The sequence below is a fragment of the Ictalurus punctatus genome, chromosome 23 (assembly GCF_001660625.3).
Source record: "Ictalurus punctatus breed USDA103 chromosome 23, Coco_2.0, whole genome shotgun sequence".
Taxonomy (NCBI): Eukaryota; Metazoa; Chordata; class Actinopteri; order Siluriformes; family Ictaluridae; genus Ictalurus; species Ictalurus punctatus.
In genome coordinates this window covers 17,102,052-17,123,857 of record NC_030438.2, presented here as the reverse complement: position 1 = coordinate 17,123,857, position 21,806 = coordinate 17,102,052, and the positions used below count along the sequence as shown (strand labels likewise).

The window sequence follows — 21,806 nt, the reverse complement described above, 5'->3', positions numbered from 1 at the left end:
TGTACTCTATGCGCAAAAGTGACATAAATCATCACGTATCGATATGAAACAGGAGGCATAATCAGACGTAGACAGCTGATGGTTGATAATAGCAATTTAGAGTCATTTTCATAAGGTAAGTACTGCGATTTGGAGAACGTTCATGAAAATCGTCAATAAACCGTTTTGCCGTTTCTGAAGAGGAGCGACAAGATGACGTAATTAAAGGAGCTCCAGCCAAACACACGAGCCAAAACAGACATTGGCATTATACCTTGCCGTCTAGCCTGCCTCTTAAGTCATACCGAGGATGCAGAGCTTCAGTATTAATAAGAAAACAGTCTGAAACAAGGATACAATGCTGTCAAGATACCAACATATGCTGATGAGTACTAACCCCAGAAGATCCATTAGGCTAGAGGGAATAAAGTGCGGTTGTGGATAATAACATGGATTTTTTTTGTGGCTACACCTCCTATTACTCATCATAAATAAATTCATAAGTCAAAAACTATAACAGTTTACAAACTCTCTTTGGCTTGGGATTGTTTTTTTTTGTTTGTTTTTTTTATCATATTCTGATCATGAGCTAAGGATTACAAGATATGTAGGACCAAAAAAATAAATAAAGAAAGAAATAAATAAACAAATAAACAAAGGGCACATGAATGTATATCGGTAGGAAGGCGGCATTGTACACAAACATTCATTTGGGACATGACTCACTGCCTTCCTGCATCCAAATCCAGCCTACAGTCATACAGTCATGCCGAGTTGCACACACACACACACACACACACACACACACACACACTTTATCCTAAGCAGTCTGTTTCTGTCTCTCTTTAATGGCATCTTCACTTTATCGCTACACACCTCTTCAGTCATGCGATATTTAGGGTGTCATCATGTACAGGTGGATGTAATCCTCGCTTTTGTGACGCACGTGCAAAAACGCTCAAAGCTCAAAGCCGATGTCCTTGTGACATGACTCTTCTTCTCCAGCGACTCTAGGCTGGACTCTGGCCACGAGCCTCACTTGCTGCCCATCATTCATCTTCCACCACCTGCTCGAGCGTCACGCTCCGCATCGCCTGCTTGCCTCGTGCCCGCACATCTCCCTCCTGGGGAACTCGTGCTCCCCTCACCTGTTCCTCCCCTACTTCTTTTTTTTTTTTTCCTTCTTCTTCTTCTTTCCTCCCACAACTTGCCGGTGCCGTGCTGCGTTCTGTAAATATCCATGCACGATGGGGACTCACGCATCCTGCTGTGCAGTGATGCAGATGATGCTGCAGAGACAAATAGGACACAGACACACTGGTACACAGTAGAAAGAACAACTTGAGTTTCTTGCATTTTAGTACAGTTTAATTACAGACCAAACGAAACGATCGTGATATCTAACATGACAACCGTAGGATCTTATTTCTATAGTAACAGCTCATTTACAGCAACACTCCACCTAGACTAACAATAAATTATTTAGCAATGAAAAAACAGACAAGCGGTGCATCTCAATCGGCTCTCTAGGTTGTGTATCAGTATATAGTGTACACGGATTCGGGCACCGGTAAAGACCCTGGCTCACTACACATTGGGACACTGATGAATCAATTTCCAGTGAACCTTTTTTTTCCCTAATTTCCTCATCAGTCACTGTAAAGACTTAGTTTTATATGTCATATAAATTTGTTCGCTTAATCCCATACATTTCTGCCATGGTACTTCAAGTAGGATCGTATGCTAACCGGTGTTTAATCATTAAACACTTAAAGACTCAAACAAACCGTATATGGAACGTCAAATAAAGTACAGAAATCTCTGACGTAAGTAATCGAAACGATAAAAAAGCTGGCTGAGAGTTCATCCTAGATCGTTTTCGAGAAAATATGACATCATTTCCAGTAAGGGAACATAGCGAGCCCTGGTTTTCGTGGTGCATTGTGGGATTTTTACCGAGCGAACATCTTCTTCCAGTGCACTGGAAGGAATTTGCGATCGAGACGACCCTTAAAATGGCCGCCTTCTTGATCGGTGCCCGGACTGACTACTGAACTAGGGAGCCGATTGAGACGCGCCCATGTTTAGACTTTACAGTTTCTCTGCTTTTTTGTTTTTTTCTTACTAATTTCAACAGAAAATGAAGAGATGCAGGAGAGGTGTTCATCGCTGCTATAACATAAGTGATAACAGGAACTAGCTTCCACAAACAATGGATTCGAAAGTATGAGTAAAAGTAAAAGGATTACAGAAACGGGTGTCAAATCGCTGCGGTATAAGAGGAATAAAACACTTGTTGAAAGAAAGTTGAAAGAAATCAGCGTCAGCACTGAACTTAGCGTCCCGGGTATTATTCAGAAGACCAACGATGGTGCTGTTGTGCTGGTTTAAACAAAAACCTTAGCCTTGCTAGTCTAAATATACCAGCCGCCCCCGTCCTTGAGCTATACGTTCCGGATAAAATAATTAGATTACGTTAGATGTAAACTAGTCTCGTGAGCTAGACTTTACTAGCACTTTTCGTTACTAAACTTGAAAGACGACGTCTGACATCGCCATGTCATGTTTGGGACATTACACCTCACGTTCAGCAGAGGTCTCCCTTTCCTGAATTAAGCTAAGTAAGTATTTCCAGGCCACTTCCTGTTTATAGAGTATATAAGGTCAACAAATCTATGTCGTCATCGCGAAGTCTTGGCAACCTTTCAGTCTAAAACGTGTATACTTCCATTGCTATTCCTGTGTTTTCAGCCTTGACCGTTGGGATTTTACTTTCGTTTGGATATCCGTGCCTTCCTGCATCGCTATCAGTCTGACACCGAGGTTCGGCGTGTATTCTGGATTTGGCAATAAACCTCCTGCACACGGATTCCGAATCATCCCCAGGGTGCCGTTCGCTGCATAAAGTAACTCTGCTCAATTATCACTCAGACACCACATGAACACTTGGGGAGGGGAGTAAAAAAGAAAGAAAAGAACGTTATGAAGAAATTTGGTAGAAAACATTCGAGGCATTTTAGCACTCCCATTAACTAGACGTGACTGCTCACCATGGGGACGGAGCCTCGGTAGCGCTAGTGCTTGGTATGCGAGTGCGAGCTTCGGATTTTTGTGAGTGCAATGATCTTGACAGTTTCGGCGTGTTCCCAGGAAGACGGCACTTTTCCTCGTGTTTGCAGAAACGCAGAGACACGAGCAGCGTTGTGTTTCATAGGAAACTGATGAAATTTTGTGCTCTTGTGCGTATCCAATAATAGTAATTTCATTTCCAAAATGTTCTTGACAGAAAAAAAAGAAGAAAAAAAAACAACAAGAAAAAGAAACCGTGGAAGCACGAATCAATAAAGGAGGGCGCTACGGATGCACAGAAGCTTCTGGAGTCGCGGTTTAATTGTGCAGATTTGCTTCTGTGGTCTCCACTCAGCGATTATTTCCCACGGATCGAGGGCCGTGCCAAGTGTTTCTTAATGAACATGTTTATTTTGCTCGGTCGCACACTCTTCCCAGGCCACCAAGACTTAACCACACACACATGCACACACACGCACACACACACACACACCAGCGATGATGATAAGCTCATAAAACATTAATAGGATGACATTTCCACAGACAAACAAATGGCCTCTGTCGCACTGCGCTTCTCTGGGGAAACAGACCCAGGCCGGAACCATGCACGCAGACTGCTATTAATTTTGCATTTTGATTTGTTATCGGTAAATATGTGTCCAAATTCATGAGGGGACTTCTTTAGCATGGGTTAATTTGCACGAATAGCTTCGGTCCGGAGCCGATAGCAAAAAAAAAACAAAGAAAAAAAACGAAGAAGTTTCCAGACAGCTGTTAAAGTAAATGATGCGCCGCACGTCGCTGCGTTGTTATTTTTCCTCCCAGGAATGATCTCAAAAGTATACTATTTCGCTAACGTGTCTTACGGCTAATGAAAGGATCACGTGAGCACTATAGCATTCGGTCGTTATTAGCAGCGTTAACATGCCTGCGTTGATTAAAAAAAAAAAAAAAAAAAGCTTTCCTGTATAATACAGAGGCTTAGACTTATTTGTATTACTGCTGCCTTTTTCTTTTTCTTCTTCACCTCTGGAATAAGCTTTACAAGTAATATTTTGTGCCGGAATATTCAATAGCAATGTTATTCAATGTTTTTTTTTTTCTCTCTCTCATACATTTGATATGGGCTTCCATGCAAAAAGATAATAAGAAAGACGGGGGAAACGTGGCTGTGAATTTCAACACGAGTCTGATTCCTCCTCTCCACTCCATTATCATAATCTTCAAAGATGCTTGTCTTGCTCATTTCGCTCATGACCCCGGCAAGCAGGTCGTCGAGTGTTTCCGATATGACTACAAATAAGAGAGGCGTCATTAGGGCTCTCGAAGGAACGAGAAGACTGCAGACGGATCCGACGGTAAGGCAGAACGGTCGGTTCTTTTTAATGTGTTTGATCCCCTTCCAAAGTAATAAGCCACCATGTAGGACTCTTTTCTGCCTGCCTGCATCAGCAACAGATGCAGCGTGCTAGCTCAGCCAAGCCGTTTGGATCCGAATAAAGCTAACAACTTTGTTTTTGTTTTTTGTTTTTTTTTAAACAAAGAAGCCATTTTAAGTGAGGCATGGTAACAGTTTCAGCAATGTAACCAAATACAAATACATCAATGGTCTGATCAGGTGTTCTAAACAGATAGAAATATAGATACGATTTTTAGCCGACCTAGCCACTGCCATACTGTGCTCCAGAATAAAACCATATTTCCACCATCTTTCTGAACACACTGGCCAGAATTTCCTAAACAAGATATGCTGCTGCTCTACGTAACCCGCTCTTAAATGAACGTTCTTCCTCAAAAAGAAAATCTTCACGGAAAATCGTACGTGCATTGTAATGGAATGCTGCTTAAAGGACCTCCATTGTGACTGCCATTATCACTGGGAGTGTCCCCCAGCTTTGTAGGAGATTTTGATCTCATGACCAGCAAACATTTCTGGACTTTCAGGAACGTAACAAACCTCAGAACTGAAGTAAATCTGATCAAATATTAGTTTTCCATTGTTGTCGATTATAAATGATTCGGGAATAGCATTCCGCAACGTTCCACGGGGCGAGTTATGAACTCGAGTGATGTTTCTGAGGTTGAGGAGCGGTTGAAAAAGTCGAATAAAGCTATGTACGGCAAATTGCAGTGTTCATATTTATATACAGTGTACACACACACACCCTCAGGGAAGTGTCTTGGATCTCTTTAATACTCTAGTGCTCTTGTTAGAAAACGGCAGGTCCAAAAGTACAAAGAGAAAGAACAGACATGATTTAGTCCTACTTATGCCGGCAGTATCCGAGGTCAAAAAGCACAATGACCCCTTGAACGTCCACTGACAGACCACTGGGATCGAATTCAAGTCAAAATGCAGCTGGATGTAATTGCAGAGTCTTTTTATTTGGTCACATCACCCATCATAGGGGTCAAGGCTCGAACAGACACATTAGCAGGTCCATAATCAAGGTCAAAAGACAAGCAGCCCAGATAGAACATGATTCCGGGCCAAACATGGTTGAGTTTAGACACATGGGGGTCAGGTATGGCTGTGGCATTTTTACTCTGGGCCCAAAGTAACCCAAGCAGACATGTGTAATGTTTTCGTGGCATTTGAAATCTGGGTCAAAAGAGAGCCAAAAGCAACCAGCTGAAAGCTCTACTCTGAGATGTGGCCTCATCTGTTGTGGCTGCCAGAAAGAGAGGTACTAAAGTGTACCTTTCCGTGTCGCTGGGGTAGTACCCTCAAGAGTAAATCTTTTGTACCTGCATGTAATGTTGCTTTTAACAACAGATGTTGCGACAAAACTACTTTACAAGACAAAAAAATAAAAAATCCAGACGTAGATTTAGAGCAAGACGAGGAAGAAATCTTGAGAGGACCCAGACTACAAAGGGGATCTTCTTCTGGGTGACACTGGGTAGTGTGATTACAAACCTTTGAAAAATAAAGGTGTAGAAGAGTAAAGAAAGTATTGTTGAAAGGATGTTTAGTATGAGCATATTGTGAATGAGTCCTGGATGACAGTGGGTAAGATCCACTATATACATGTTTCAAAGTTACAGGCACATACCTTTCATGGTACCACCCCAGTGACAACAAAAGTACAGGTAAAGTCCATCAGTCTCCACAGCAAGATGAAAATGACGTGTGTCGATACGTTCCTGTCATATGTTTGCTAAAAAAAAAAGAAAGAAGAAGAAGCAGAAATGACATGACTTAACACTAAACTAGTGACGCAAAGAGTGAGGGGCGATCGATCAGAAACAAGGAACCACACTAGACAACTAGAATACATACTAAACACGTTAACAGGAAGACTCAAACAATAACATGTTTACAATGATTACGTCTAAGCAAGAGAAAGATGAGAGGAACTAGACACAACAAGACTAATCACGAGGGACAGTTTGTAACAACAATCAGGGGTATGGTCAAGGCAGATCTGGAGCTGGGGCGAGGCAGAAATGTATAAAGTATTGCGTATAGGTTTCTTATCCCATTGAAGTTATGGACATATTAACGATATGGTTTAGGACACAGTATAATCTGTAAACATACTCTATAAAGAAAACTTTATCATGTAGCTGAATGCTTTAACATTATTATGGCAGCCATCTTGGACGACTGGAATGATATGATCTTGCCATCTAGGGACAACATTTCATTCATTCATCTGCATTAAGTGCTTTATCCTGTTCGGGATCACTATGGATCCAGAACCTGTGCGAGGAACATTGGGTATGAGGTGGGAATACACACCGGATGGGACACCAGTGCATTGTAGGCACGACACACACACTCATTCACACCTATGGGCAGTTGAGCATCAACAATCCACCAACTGGCATGTTTTTGGGAGATGGGAAGAAAGCAGAAAACCCAGAGAAAATCCGTGTGGAGACGTGTGTTTGGCAATGGAAAAGAATTTTTGAGGCTAGAATGCAAAAACTAAAGAAGCAAACATATCAAGTATATTTAATACATATAAAGATAATGTTTTTTTTGTTTTTTTTTACCAATGTCTTCTTTTATAGGAACCCTAGCAGTGCTGCATTCGAAATTCTGCGTCTTATGTCATAGTTCTGTACATTTCTGTAGTTTCTCCAAGACTAATCACGGCAAAAGCTCTTTTTTTTTTTTTTTTTTTTGCTGTTGGAATCAATGTAAGCTCAAGAGAGCCTGTTGTTGTAGGATAACGTATAGCACTCAGTTTTTTGCCACCTGGCCTTGCACAAAACAGCACCGAGGCAAAAATAGACCTCACAATGCAGCACTTTATTTTTATTCTCTTCTCCTCCCTTTTTACAGCAGCAAATTGCTGGCCAAATAAAAATATATTAGGAGGCTAATGAGGGGGTCAGATGGCCCTCATTTTGCTCGGCTATTGCGCGTAACAATGCAGAATCCTACACATCTGGTTGTGGTGCTGCTTCATGGCCATGGTGGTGTCATTGGAAAAGCATATACGAAAAGCATTTTTCATACATTTTATGATTATATAATTATTTCGGATCTGCTTGAATAGGGACGACCTTGCTCAAGGGCGATGAGGCCACGTGAGACAACCCCACCTCCCCAACCTCCTTCATCTTAGGATTAGCAAGGACTCTCCATGCAGCCTTTAAGAAAAAGTTTCTGAAGTGTTTCACAAAATGTCTGATGTCCACACGTGTTTCGCAAAATGTCTGATGACAGACTTGCATATAAGAAACGCTCCCGATCTTACATTATTGAACGAGCCGAATTCATTTACAAAAGGTACAGAGGAATTTTATATTACCTTTCAGAGAGCCAGCACCCTTTTTTTTTTTTTTTTTTTTTTTTTCCCTGAATGCTTGTGTAAGCACATGACCTTATGTCAAGGATTCCTGCTTTTACTAATTGAACTTGCCTGTAGTGAGAGCAGTACTCAACTCTGTATGCCGTAATGAATTTTAGCTGGGAAAAAGAAAAAAAAAAGGGACGATATGCGGATTCCAGTTATTACTGCAATGCCTTGAATTTTTCACCCTCTGGTTTGTAGAATGTTTGATTATTTTTGTCTTGATGGCTGGAAAGTATTTGGATCGCGAAGAAAAAAAATTAAATACCTGGGTACCTGGTTTAAGAACAGGATCACGACAAAAATAAAATAAAATAAATAAATCTAGCTGAATAAAAAGAAATCATGTGAGCCAGTAGAATATTTTTGCTTTATACCATCCAGAGCAGTCGAATGCTTGATTCTGATTGGTCAGAAGTTCTTGATTCATTTTCTCTATCAACAAGTCTGGCAGCTATAATTCAAATCAGAGGTTTATACTAATGCGCTAGTTCTAATACGTTATTGTTTCCGGAGTAACAAAGAATTTAAAGAACTTGGCAGATAAAGTGATTTTTTAAAAATATATATATTTATATGGCGCAGGTTTCTGTGAGGAGATGTTTACATTTAGTGAACATTTTGGAACGAGCTAATGCGGGAACTTTACGTTTTCGAACACTGTTGTTGATTTATTTCCTATAACGGCATGCCCTGTCATGTTTTATTCCGACACATCATCCTCCCCTCCTAATAGCCTCATTAATGCAATCTAAAATAATTCTATTTGAAGACATTCCCCTACGATCCTAAACTCAGATTAGCGAGGGACAGCTTTCATTGCATGAAAATCGTCAAAAGATTTTCTCAGCAGCCGCTGATGGAATTAAAATATCTCCAAATTGATATCGCATAATAAAATTAATTCAAAGGGGATGGAAAAGAGGGTGATGAGTTTTGTTAATCATTACCCTCACATCTCTCCTCAGATGGAGCGCTGGTGACGGATGCACCGCACTCAGGCGCTGTGATTAATATGTTCAACGTTTTCAGCCGGTACGCGAGAGCGTACGGCTATAATGCATCTGCAATGAGTTTGCCAGCTATGCAACTCCCCCTCCCACGCACGCACACATGCACGCGCGCGCAAACACACACACACACACACACACACACTCACACACACGGCCTTCTGGTCTATCATTACCGTATCAATGTGACAGAGATGAAGGGGAGTGTTCTGGCTGTAGAAACACACATCGATCCATTCTCTACGGTCTGGGTGCAAAGCCGCTGACTGTGTGCAAAGAAATAAATAAAAATGAAGTAAAATAGAGGAAAAATGGTTGAGAACATTAAAAGAAGCGAATTTTCAGCTGTTGTGACCAACCTTCCCACTGAAAATCAGAGTCCAAATTATGCACTTCAAGTCGCTTTTCCTCTCTTTCCAAGGGTTTCTGAGAACTAACACCGCGACTCTCCCCGTCATTTTTTCATCCCCTCGACTATCCAACCCCCTTCAATTGCGCAAACTGTCTGCCATTTTCACAAGCACCAATTTCCTCATTTCCCTCCTCATCTCCGGTGTGTCGTTTTCTCTTCTCACCTACTTTTTTCCTATCATCTCTCCACGTTCCAAGCCTTAACCCTCCTCACACGCTCTCCTAGTGCATTGAGCCCGGAGGATTTACATCAGGCATTTCATGAGACACCCATCAGGGGCCTTGGTACAAGCTTGGTCTCTGTGTTTTCACGGAATATGGATTGTTTCTCAACTCCCAATCAGGAATTCAGATCAGGCCAGGCTTCTGAGACAAGTGGAGATCAGTATTCATTGCACAACCTGCACTTTTGTCCAATATTCTTCCATTATTGATGGGAATGAATCATTAAAGGGTCAATTTTTCTGGACTTGAGAGAAGACATTCAGAGCATGTTGGGAAACATTGACTAGTGCTTGCTATTCTTTTCATCAGTCTGAAATATTCTAGGGGGCATATGCAGAGTTAAAATAAGAGTGTGTAGTGAGGCATCCCTCAGACCTCATGATAAATACAGACTTAAGCACTACTCAGAAGGGTTTACTGAGAATAGAGGCGTGTCTTGGTTACTCGCGATTCTGACCTCGATATTAAGCCCATTTTTCTTGTGCGATATCGACCTGAGCAAGTACAGCACCATGTAACTGCAACCGTCGCCACGTTTCTATAACTTGTGCCAAAACATCGACTACGTTTACACAAACAGCGATAATCTAATTATCGACCTTATCCTGAATAAGACGGTATTCTGATTAAGGTGTTTACATGAGTCGCTTTTAGAATACTCCTTTCATGTCCCTGTGTTACATGTTATAGAACATAGCTCGATTAACAGCACACGTCATCACGTCCCCGCGCCACGCCGTCCGACGTCCCTCCAGAATTCCATATATCGACATGCAGTCCGTCTTTGTTACGCTATCGTGTACAGTTTTGAGTGTTTCATTTTTAATTTTACGAAAACTTCAAGTGCGGTTAATTATTTGTCGTGCTGGACGTGCTAATAGACGACTGCTTGAAGCCGTGGGCTGCGTCCCAAACCGCGTATTTACCTACTATATAGTAGCCGGGATACATGTATTTCTCCTACTTTACAGCAGTAAGTTCGCGGTTTGGGACGCAGCCGTGCTCTCTCGTTCGCCGTTAAACGGTCGAGCGCTGCCGTGTGTGTACGTGTCCAGTCGCAGAATGCGGCGAAAACTCCCACACGACGTTAATAGTGTGATTAAGGTGTGTACACGTCTGTAACGCACGTCGATAACGCGACTAAAACAGGAATACTCCACACGTCTTCATTCCATTTGTGTTTACTTCGAGTACGACTTTAACTGGGTTAAAGTCATCAATAATCGCTGTTTACATGCTAGTTTCTTAATCAGGGTGTCATCTTAATCGGGTTCGTATCGGATTATTACCGACTGTCGTTATTTTATTAACTCGAAATATTAAAATGCTAAAAAAAAAAAAATCCTACATCAAACACACACGTTACAATTTCAGGATGTTGATTTAGGATCTCATGGCCTCATTACGTTGGTGAACAATTAACTGTGAGCAAATAATCGGATGTGCTGGATCAAGTGCTATTTTATTAGCTGCTGAATAATGAAAGTGGAAGCTATACTTTTCAGTTAAATCAACTCTGTGGTGATTAATGTGATACTTACGAGGATTTTTAACGAATGGATAATTAGGATTGTTCATGTGGCAATATTTTGGAAAAACACAAGACTCCTATTCGATGTTTATTTCAATGCTTGCTCTCGTATTACCCGTACATCGTCGTGCTAGTGTTGGATTCGTTCATATTTCAATCGTCTCTTGCTTTTATGGCACATATTACAATTGACAGCAAAGAACTCCATTTCCTTCTTCAGTCCACATTTTCTAGACCGGACTTTTTCCTTTCTTTCTTTGCATAAAGCTTGCATTTAAAGGTGATGCTTTAGACACTATATTAAAAACCCATCTTGGACGTAAAAACCCACGTCTCCTCAGGAAAAATCAGGCAGCCTCAGAGGCATGAACCACACTACGCTCGGTTCATTTGCGATTGACTTTAAGCTGCCTAACTCGAGTCGGAATACGCAACTCTCCCTATGTAAGTACTGACAGAACGTTTCGGCTTCGAATAACATTGAATGAGGTGTCTAGTTCAGAACGAGTAATTCTCTTTCGCCATCCTAGTCCTGCTTAAACACACCCAATTTAATCTCACGATGGGTTTGTTAATAAGCTAATTTGCTCGAATTAGGTCAATTTGGGAGCGGTACAGTAAGATATGCGTAGCAAAAAGTGCATAAATGATCGAGAAGCACTAAAGGGACTCAATGAGCCTTTGGATCAGTAAGGTTTTTGAGCCCAAGCGCCGTCACCGACAGCACGAGACAGATTGATGTTCAAGGGCGTGAGCATTTATATTCATGTGTACGCCATGATCGGATTTCATTAAAAAAGTCATAGCGGTGACGGGCAGCAACCGACAGAATACCCTTTTCAACTGCGGTGAGCCAAATCAAATCGGTACACACCCGCCTGACGGCTGCGCTTCCATTAAAGCGAATGAATGACCTTATGTGGAAAGCGTAGTGTGTATTCTGATGCATAGCAGCGAGACGTTGACATTGACGACCAGGAAGTGATTGTTTATACAAACGAGCAGGTCATGTAGCCAATTACGTCTCCAAACGAGCACTTAATTAGTTAATTGTTTTATTAGGCCAATTGCTCCCATGGTGCATGGTGCAGCTCGGCTGTCATTTATCGGAGGTGAGAGTTTATTGAAGCGCAGGGTGGGAGAAGGGACACAAATAGAAAACCAACAGCACTCAGTCAGGACTGCCCGTGCCCTGGCCGACAGTTTCCGAGGGCGACTCTCAATTATCAGAATTGCAGTGATTAATCAGATGCAAAGAGGCATAATGACGACAGGAACCGTTGGTACTGTATCCAGGTCTGCAAATCAGCGACACATTGAGAAGCACTCTGCGAAGCCTGTTTTAGCCACTTACTGCAACGTTTTCCCGCCTTCATTCCTCATTTCGCTCCGCCGCTCCACACTGGGCACTGACAGGGCTGCGTGGCTCGGAAATGATGTGGAGAGATTTATAGAGATAGACAGCTCTTTAGAAAGTGAGGCTTGAAAAAGTAAATTGATGAGGTGTGGGAGTTTTTGCCAGGCCCTTAAAAAGATGGGGCCAATTACTTAAAGGTGTTTTTTTTTTTTTGATCAGGTTAGAGGAATAAATTCCTGAGCTTATTTGATGCATTCCCTGCAGTCTCAGGAGCTGGCGTGGAACACGGCAAGATGACACAAAAACAATGTACTGTATCCAGACATCACACGTAGGAATGGACATGGAGACGTAGACCATTAAAAAAGAAGTGGGTTTGTTGGATAAATAGCGGTTCCTTTCTGATCAAATTTCGTATTGATAATGAGCGGAGTGATGGCCAAAATCCTTACAAGAATTCTACAGGGTCATATCCTTGGGGGTGTGCTGTCATGGGAAAATAATCAACGACAAGGACGCGCTGCAGAGTTAGTGTTCTTTTCCTTAAAGAGCACATCCTGAAGTGTTTTTATTTATTCCTCGTGTATCACAGAGGAACATACGGGCAACGATTGCAATTTGTAGTCGTTAAACAATAACACGTTGTATTTATTTATTTTTTATCCATTTACACGTACACATAGGTATGCTGTGGAATGTCCACAAAACAAGTCGGTTCCTGTTATCGGTTACATTAGCACAGTTACACACCATTGTTCCCTCAACAGCCTGTTTTGTTTTATTCGGTCTTATAATTAATCACACACACAAAAAAAATTATGCTTGTCATATTACAGAAAAATCCGAAAGGGTAATATTTTTGCATCGACTCTTACAAAGTGCTGACGCTGGAGATTCGTCTAAAAACGCTAAATAAACATCTCTTTACGGGACGGTTCAACAAGTCAACAATTGCACTTATTGTTTTTAGTTGTTTTGTTTGTTTGTTTGTTTTTAAACAGCTTTTAGCTCATTTGGAAAGGAATTATAATTTTTTAAAAAAAACAACTAATTAATTTCTATTTAAAATAGAAGCAGGGATTCCTCTATTGGGACATTAAGGAGAACATATTGAAAAGTGTATTGGAAGTATTTGCTCTTTGCAAAGTCTTATTATGTGTGAGCACGAATGCAGCATGAAGTGTTATGTGATAATGTGGTGGAAGCGGCGGAGGCGTTAATAAGGGCTTGTCATTGGCACACTTCGTCTCTCCCTCTCAAGGCCAAAATGTTTGCACTTGACCAAAAGAAGCCCACCCACGCACACACTCGGGCAGTTTTTCAAAACTCGCAGCCTCTTATGCAAGAAGATTTCAGATGGCTCGGTCGTGGTGGAATTTTTCTCTTTCCGATGATAAGACGGTAATAAAGAGCGTCATACCCAGACACTCTGCAACCACATCTGTCCTTTCTCGCCTTCTACTTTCATCACTTAAACCACTCACTCTTGTCCTTAAGTCATCTGCTGATTGTCCGCTTTAAGGTTTGTGTACTTCTAGCCTCTGTTCGTTCGCATTATGAAGAGTGTCTGAAATCACTCTTATGTACTCTGTACGGTCCCTCGAGCAGCCGCAGGAATGAACGCGAAAACGAGCAGACTCCGCGGTATTCGTTGGAGCTGGCAATTTTTCATAATGACAGAAGGTTTTCCGCAGATTTTGGGCCATGGCGCGTCATGTACCGTCATCGCGACGTCATCACAGCGTGCCTTCAGCCAAAAGGAGAGCTAAAAGGTCTCCAAACGTCTCTGGGAAAGAGCGCGCAAAACGATTTCGTTCAGCTCCAGACAGTTTCGTTTCGCCAATTCACAAAAAGCACACACACACACACACATGTGTGCAAGTGCAGATTAGATTTCATTTCAATCCTAACGAAACACAAAACACTAAAGATTTTATCCGTGAAACAACGACCATAAACACAGCGACAGAGACAAACATAAGATAAGGACTGCAGGGCAAACTGTGGCTTATATACACATAAGTGCTCGTTAGCATGAACATGATGCAGGTGGTCATGTGACCGTGATGCAGTGAGGTACCGCGGCTGCTGGGAACCGTAGTCCAGAGTTCCTTCTCTGATATTACGACAATTTACTGATCATTTAACATTTCTATACACAAACTTCGCAGTTCTTCTAACCATTCTGACATTATTTTGCAAGCCGAAAGAAACAGCTATTCACTGCGGTCACGAGTGATGGCAGTATTGTGCATCGGTTCTATCCTGGATTCAACGGAAATAATATATGAGGGATATATTTTGACGAGACAGAGTTTGCCTAAAAGAGAGGTGTGTCTTAGTTAGGCTCGCTTCTGACGTCACGTGTAAGCACAATGATTACGGTTTGATTTAACGGCAATTTATTCTGGGCTGCAAAGACACTTTAAGATAAAAAGAAAATAAAAAACAACCATGGAATGCCAAGATTAAATATATAAATACGAAACTATAATTTAATGAATAATGTCGTCCATTTAAAGTCCATTTCCAGGAGGACATCTGAGGAAAGAGGCAATTTGCATAATTTGAAATGGGCAGAAATGTAGTACATGCGTAACTCGACTGTGAATACACGTGACGTTCCTCATGTAAAGTATACTGATACGACGTTTGGACTTAAGAAAGGTGTCGTCAGGAGCGAGTTGTCTTTCATCTCCAAGTCAGGGAATATAAATGATCCACTGAGAATTTGAGCAGTGGACAACATCAATGGACCCCAGAAATGTTACAGTAAATGTGAATAAAATGCCTCACAGCAGCGTTTTTCCTGCTTGTGTTTGTTTCTAGTTGCTTAGCGCTAAGGACTCTGGCCTGTATGTGTGGAATACACCGTACTGTTCATGCCAAGCTGTTTTGCCCCCTTCCTGATGTACCGACTAGCCCTATTTAACTTGTTTCCAGTACATCCTAGCATCCTGGATTTCACTCCTGCACTCGCATAAAACAAATAAGCCTGCCTGGATATTTTCTTTTCTTTTCTTTTCTCAAATTGCATTATACAGTTGCAAATTATCTACGACACTAGTGTTTTCTTTCAGCAATGTGCATTGCTTCATCTAATTAACCGTGGCTCTGCTGGTATATAACAGACTCTGTTAAGCTCACGCTACCTAAATGAGTCCTTTAGGAACGAACAAGATCAACAAATTAATCGGTCCGGTATTTGGCGTGCAAATAACAAACGAACAGTGATCTATAGTGGAGCGGTCAGACATGGTAAGCTAGCAATCATTGCTTAAAGAACAACCTGTCCTCTGAGACTCTATACTCTGCGTTGAATTTATGCTGTTGTTTTTTTTGTTGTTGTTGTTGTTGTTTTCGTTCCGAGCCGCAGCAGCCGAGCTTTGTAAATGACATTGTAGATATAAGAAGTATGTTTCCTCTGTCTGAGCGGTGTGATCACAAACTGTACACCCCTGACATATTTGATCAAATTCAGCAGCTGTGCAAAGTGCAACACGTGTATCGCACTCTGCATTCAAAGTAATTTAGTCTAGAAGATTACATAGAGACAAAATGAGGACAGGGGCTGAGTAGATGCAGATTATTTGCCTAGTGGACCAAAGGTACTGTAGTTTTCTGGAAGGTAATAGACAGGACACGGCGACGTTTACAAATCGGCGAGTTCCATTAGGTCGACGTAACAGTAGGCCGGGTTCCATTCACATCGCGACATTTGGAGAAAGAGAAACTCGTATAGACACGGTGGTGTGAGCCGGTAATTCATTTCAAGGGGTGGTGAGGAAATATGCTAAATACAATCACTCTACGATCTGTACAACATTTAATTGAGAGGTGCAGTGCGCTCATGTATTTTGGGTGGATGCCAGACAGCAGCAGAAGTGGTGGTGGTACTCGGAATTTGTCGTTTTAATTATTTAAGGCACGATCTCACCGTCAAACGATCTTTCCATTAATAATGTTAATAGGTGTAAGAAATAAAATACGTTCATGACAGTTCTACTGACAAAAGCATGCTAGACATAAGGGAAAATCTAGAAAGATCTAACCCTTTTCTCCTCTTGGAACCTCCACTAATTCACCGAAATCTCTCTGTGCGCAGAGTGTAGCTAGTGGCTAGTGGCGTGAAACTGAAATGGGATTCTGCTTTGGTGAATCTTGTTTCTCGGTATAGCAGCTGGTAGGCAGTAAAATATGATTAAACAAACTAAGAGACATGTTTGTTTGACGTCTGGGGCAGTTCAGCATGGAGGAATTGAAATTAGGACTTTGTTGACCTTTTACGAACCTCATTATAGAACAAGTACTGTGCGAAACAATGTTATCTGGCACCTATATAATATTCACCACATACAAATATGCATTTGGAATGGTCTTAAAATAGATCGGGGGTTCAAACGCAAAATATCTCAACCCTTGGATGGACGGACGGATGGAATGATTGGGTGTTTATTTTGACAGCCAATTTGGAATTAGTTCTAGTTAGTATCTTAAGTACATTAGCCGAAAATACACAATAGTTGATGTATTTATAATAGTTTTTATGTTTATGAAAAACTACAAAACGGATCAGTTTTAGTCTACTTCGCTCAGATTTAACCAATATGTCTGTTTTTATTTGTTGAGGGAAAAATGCTGTTATGTTTCTTCACATATTTTCAGAAAGATGAATCATTACTTAGTAATATACTTTTTCCTGTCCGTTTGCAGCAACAAAATGAACACCGGCATTTTCAGGGACAGATAGAGTGATGTAGAAAGGGGGAGCGGAAAAGATGGACGGGTGGAGGAGTTTTTGAATGGATAGTGTGACAGAGAATAGGATGATGGAGGGGAAGAATGATAAATGATCGGGGTTGGTTCATAAGAGAACGGTGGGGAACGACATCTTGGGGGAGAAACCGGATGGATGGATGGTGCGAAAGTGGAAGAAAGTTTATGGATAGAGGAATGGCAGAAGGAATGATCAGGCGGATGGTGGGTGGATGGATACATTGATTGATTGGGTGTATGGTTCGAGAGGCACATGGTTGGATGTAATAATGGATCAATTGCTGATCGGGGAAAAATGGATTGATGGATGAATGGATTGGTGCAGAGCTTTACTGATGGATGGAATGACAAAAAGATGTAGTATGCCGAAATTGGTGGATGGGTGGATGGGTGTCTGGATGGGAGGAGGGGTTAATGCATGCATAATGTGATGGAGAAAGGGAGAATCAGGAGCACTGGATGGATGAACAGATGCATGGATAAGTAATGAGTGGAGGGGTACATGGTTGGATAGAATGATGGAGAAATTGGTGAACAGCGAATTTGGATGGATGTGTGCAGAGCTTTACTGATGGATAGAATGACACAAAGTTGTAATATGAGGAAATTGGGTGAATGCAAAGAGGGGTTTATGCATGCATAGATTGATGGAGGGATGATGGATAAATAATGGGTTGACAGACCGATGGAGAAGCTGGTGAACAGGGAAAATAGACGCATAGATTGATGGGTACAAAAATGTATTGATGGATGGTATGTTGGAAAGATGTAGTCTGGGGGAACTGGTGGGTGGATGGATGACGGGGGGTTTTACATGCATAGAGTGGTAGAAAAAGGGATAATCAGGGAGAACTGGACAGATGTAGATGGATAGCACATGGACGAATGAAAGAATGATTGAGCAAGGTTGATGGGTGGATAGTGGTAGAGAAAGGGATGCATGGATGGATGGATGGATAAGTGCATGAATGGGTATTTGGGCTTTTAGTGGTGCACCATCCAGTTAAGTCGATCATATGAATCATTTTAATCGACTATTTGTTGTGCTGCACGTCACATTTTAGCTTCAGCTGATCTCTGCTGCTGAGTTGTGAAGCCACGCGTAATTACAATACCCACGTCTTAGCCGTATTTCACACTGACACTTCATTTTTCCTCTGAAGTGCCTGGCTGTCTTCTTCAGGTGTAGAGAACCTAAATTAACACTGGCTGTCAGTGAAGTGCTGGGGCACATGCGATAGGGACTAGAACCAGTTAATGTCCTTATTGGCTTGAATCCTTGCTACGTCTGAAAGAAGATATAATGTGCTGAGTGCATCTAATTAGCTAGTCAAGTGTAAATGAGATGTACTCGGCTATTCTTTTTCGAGAGCACGTACATTTTTTCTATATCCTGTTTCTTTTTTGTCTCTGCGATCCTTATGAAAAAAGCATGTGCTATATTTAAAATCCACGGGCTTCGAGGCTGACTCACCTACAGAATGCTGTGATTTACCACTTAGAACGTTTTTATTGTTGTCGCTGGGTTTTTTTTTTTAGCACTGGAGATTTTTTTTTTTTTTCCCAACCTATATGCCATAATCGTGTTCACACGAAGCCGAATGCACTTTCCACCATCCCATTGGCTGCTGGAGAACTCTCCAAGCTGGACAGACTAGCGCTAATAATACAAATCCTTCGCTTGTTAATATCTAAAAGCCCATAAGTCAGATTAAAAAAGGCTGCTGTTCTCTAGGACACTGTATTCATTAGAGCGCTAGTGATGTTATATTTTCTGGCTCACTAATCAAAGAGACAAGAGAAATAGACTTCACGGTCAGTGGGATGAATGATCATTAGCCAAAGAATACTAATCCCTGGATTGGCTAATCCTGGTGTTCTGCTCATCTGAGACTGGAACAACAAAGGAGCTCAGTTTAAACCGCCATACGTGTTCGAATCCAACCAGTTAATCAGAATCTTGCTCGGAGTATGTGCAGACGCTAGCCTCTGTCAGACCTGCTAATGAACTTCAGTCGACTAATTAAATTGCAGAACGTGATCAGCACTGCTGTTAGCTTGCAAAGACGTATCGTCTGTACCTTGAACTCCACCGGCCGTCTCTCTGGGTCAGTAAACACTTTCTCGTCTCGTCAGTCCCATTTTGTACAGTACACGTAGTCTCGGTAAAAACAGCTAGACTAATGAGCCGCCTGTACTCTGCAAGCGGACTGTGTCACTGTGTCTCGCTGTAATAATTCACCATGAAAAAATGTTTTTGGGTGCTCGGCTCTGAAGTCCTTTCAGTCATTTTGGTAGCGATGGCAGTGTTTTGAAGGGGAATACATCAATTTTTGTTGTTCTCCATTGTCCCACCAGAAATCAAGCAGAAGGAACAAACAGATGCTGAGGTTGAGAATTATACCACTGATTAAAACAAGACTCCACATTCCCTTTAATGGTTCACGTTTTGGTTCAAACTCAGAGGAGTTTTTTCAGCCAGTGAAGCAAGCCAAACCGGATAGCCTAGTGACACAGTGGCTCAGGAAAAGCTAATGAGATCCTTCTGTTCTCCAGGGCTGAGATCCTTCAGGTACCTCTTAATTAGCGAAAAACAAGAGGGAGAGGGAATTAAAAATGGATGTAGCCTCTATGATTATCTAAATAAGGTGTTGAGCCACACCTGGACCGGATCGTGTGCGCGTTTGGCCACCTGGGCATTCAGACCCCAGGTGGACTCTCAGCTGGTGGTCTCCCAGCTGCTAATTTAGACCAGCGCGCTACAGAGATGAGTAAATTTCTTCACCTCAGACTCTCATACATTGTTTATCAGGTGTTACTATGGCCTAATCAAGTTTCCTTGTTGAAGCCTCTTCAATGAGCAGGTGCTGAGTGTGGGACGAAAATAGAGCACACTCTACAGGGAACAGGAAAACGGGAGTAAGGTAAGAAACCACTGCTGGCTGCCGCAGAGAGGCAAGCTATTACAGGGGATCTTGGGATTCAGAAACGAGTCTGGCGAAAAATAGTTTTTGATTTAATCACAGTCAGCGTCAAAAGATTTGTGACAGATGATGAGAGAGATACAATGAACCGTGTAGCTGTTAACCTGAATGCTAATGGCGGAATAACGCCATCTCTCTAAACGACGGACCGACCGACGGGCTGACAGACAGGCTGATGGACTGACCGACAGACGGACTGAGTAACTGACTGACTAGCAGCAAGATTCTGAGGCAACACGGATGACACAGTGATTCACCAACTTTGATTAAATGTGAGGAGGAGAAGACCTCGGGAGCTTTTCCCTGAGAATCTTTCCTTCTCTGCCTCAGCAGAGCCTGACGGGCTTACAGGGATACTTAACCAGGGAAAGCAGCAGAAATCATTGTCGATGGAGGAGGTCGAAGCGTAGCACAGGAAGGGGTGTTTGTCTTTCTCAGATCAATAGCCCTTCTGCTGAAAGACACTGAGAGACAATTTATGAGCCTTAAAGCATTTGTCTATGCTCAGCTATGGTTTTAAACGGTAAAAAAAAAAAGTGATACAAGATCTGTCACTTATTACACACTAGCCAAGAGTAAATTCAAGAATTATAGTCCTGTATAGACCTGGAAATGGAATTTCAGTAAAGAATAAAACACCACGGGCTGTGCTGTTATAGGAAAATAATCAACAGCATTATTATTTATTCATTATGTTAATGTTTTATTCAGGGGACATGATGGCTTAATGGTTAGCACATTTGCCTCACACCTGCATGGGTTGGTGGTTCGAGTCCCGCCTCTGACTTGTTTGCTTCGGGGGTTTCCTCCAGGTACTCCGGTTTCCTCCCCCAGTCCAACGATACGAGTTGTAGGCTGATTGGCATCTCTAAAGTATCTGTTGTGAGTGTGTGTGTGATTGTGCCTTGCAATGGGTTGTCCAGGGTGTACCCCACCTTGTGCCCCCCGAGTCCCCTGGGATAGGCTCCAGAATCCCTGGGACCATGTGTAGGATAAACTGTACAGAAAATAGATGGATGTTTTAGCCGTCTTATCCCACAACCATTCATCAATGACTTTGTTGTTGGTATTAATTAAACAATGACACATCATACACTTAATCCATTTATAGTGGATTACAAGTTTACATTCCACAGCTATAAACAGTTGTTCCCTCACCAGCCTCTCTTTCTCTCTCTCTCTCTTGAACGTAAGGAAAAAACAATGCAGCTTGTTACTGAGAAAGCACAAAGCACAAAGCTCTTTGTCCTGAAGACTTTCCCATGGCAGAAAACGTACAACAACAAAAAAGTACAAAAAAAAAAATTGCACTGGAGATTCCTTCCATTACAGAAAATATCCTTATACTAACAATTATACATCTTTCTCCGTTGAATAACTCATTTTTAGTATAACTATTAGACTTCGACGATCTAGAAATGCTGATGTATTCGGACGAGCGCGTTCATATATAGTAGACCTGTGATTTGCACTGCTGTCAGAGCTGCTATTGGAGTAAATGAATTAACAGCTTCTGAATAATCCGATTTGAGAATCCGACATTGCTGTGGTCTGGGAAATTCCTGCTTTTTCATGGGAATCAAAACTTTGTTGTTTAAGCGTGCTCGATTGCTGTCGTTCAATTATTTAAAACGATTAAACGGATTTAAAATGAGC

General features: G+C 41.8%; 1 protein-coding gene across 1 annotated transcript in view; it reads left to right on the top strand.

Annotated features, from left to right (window-relative positions):
- iglon5 (IgLON family member 5) overlaps nt 1-21,806 on the top strand; it is a 148,143-nt gene that overhangs the window by 52,529 nt on the left and 73,808 nt on the right. The window lies entirely within an intron of this gene.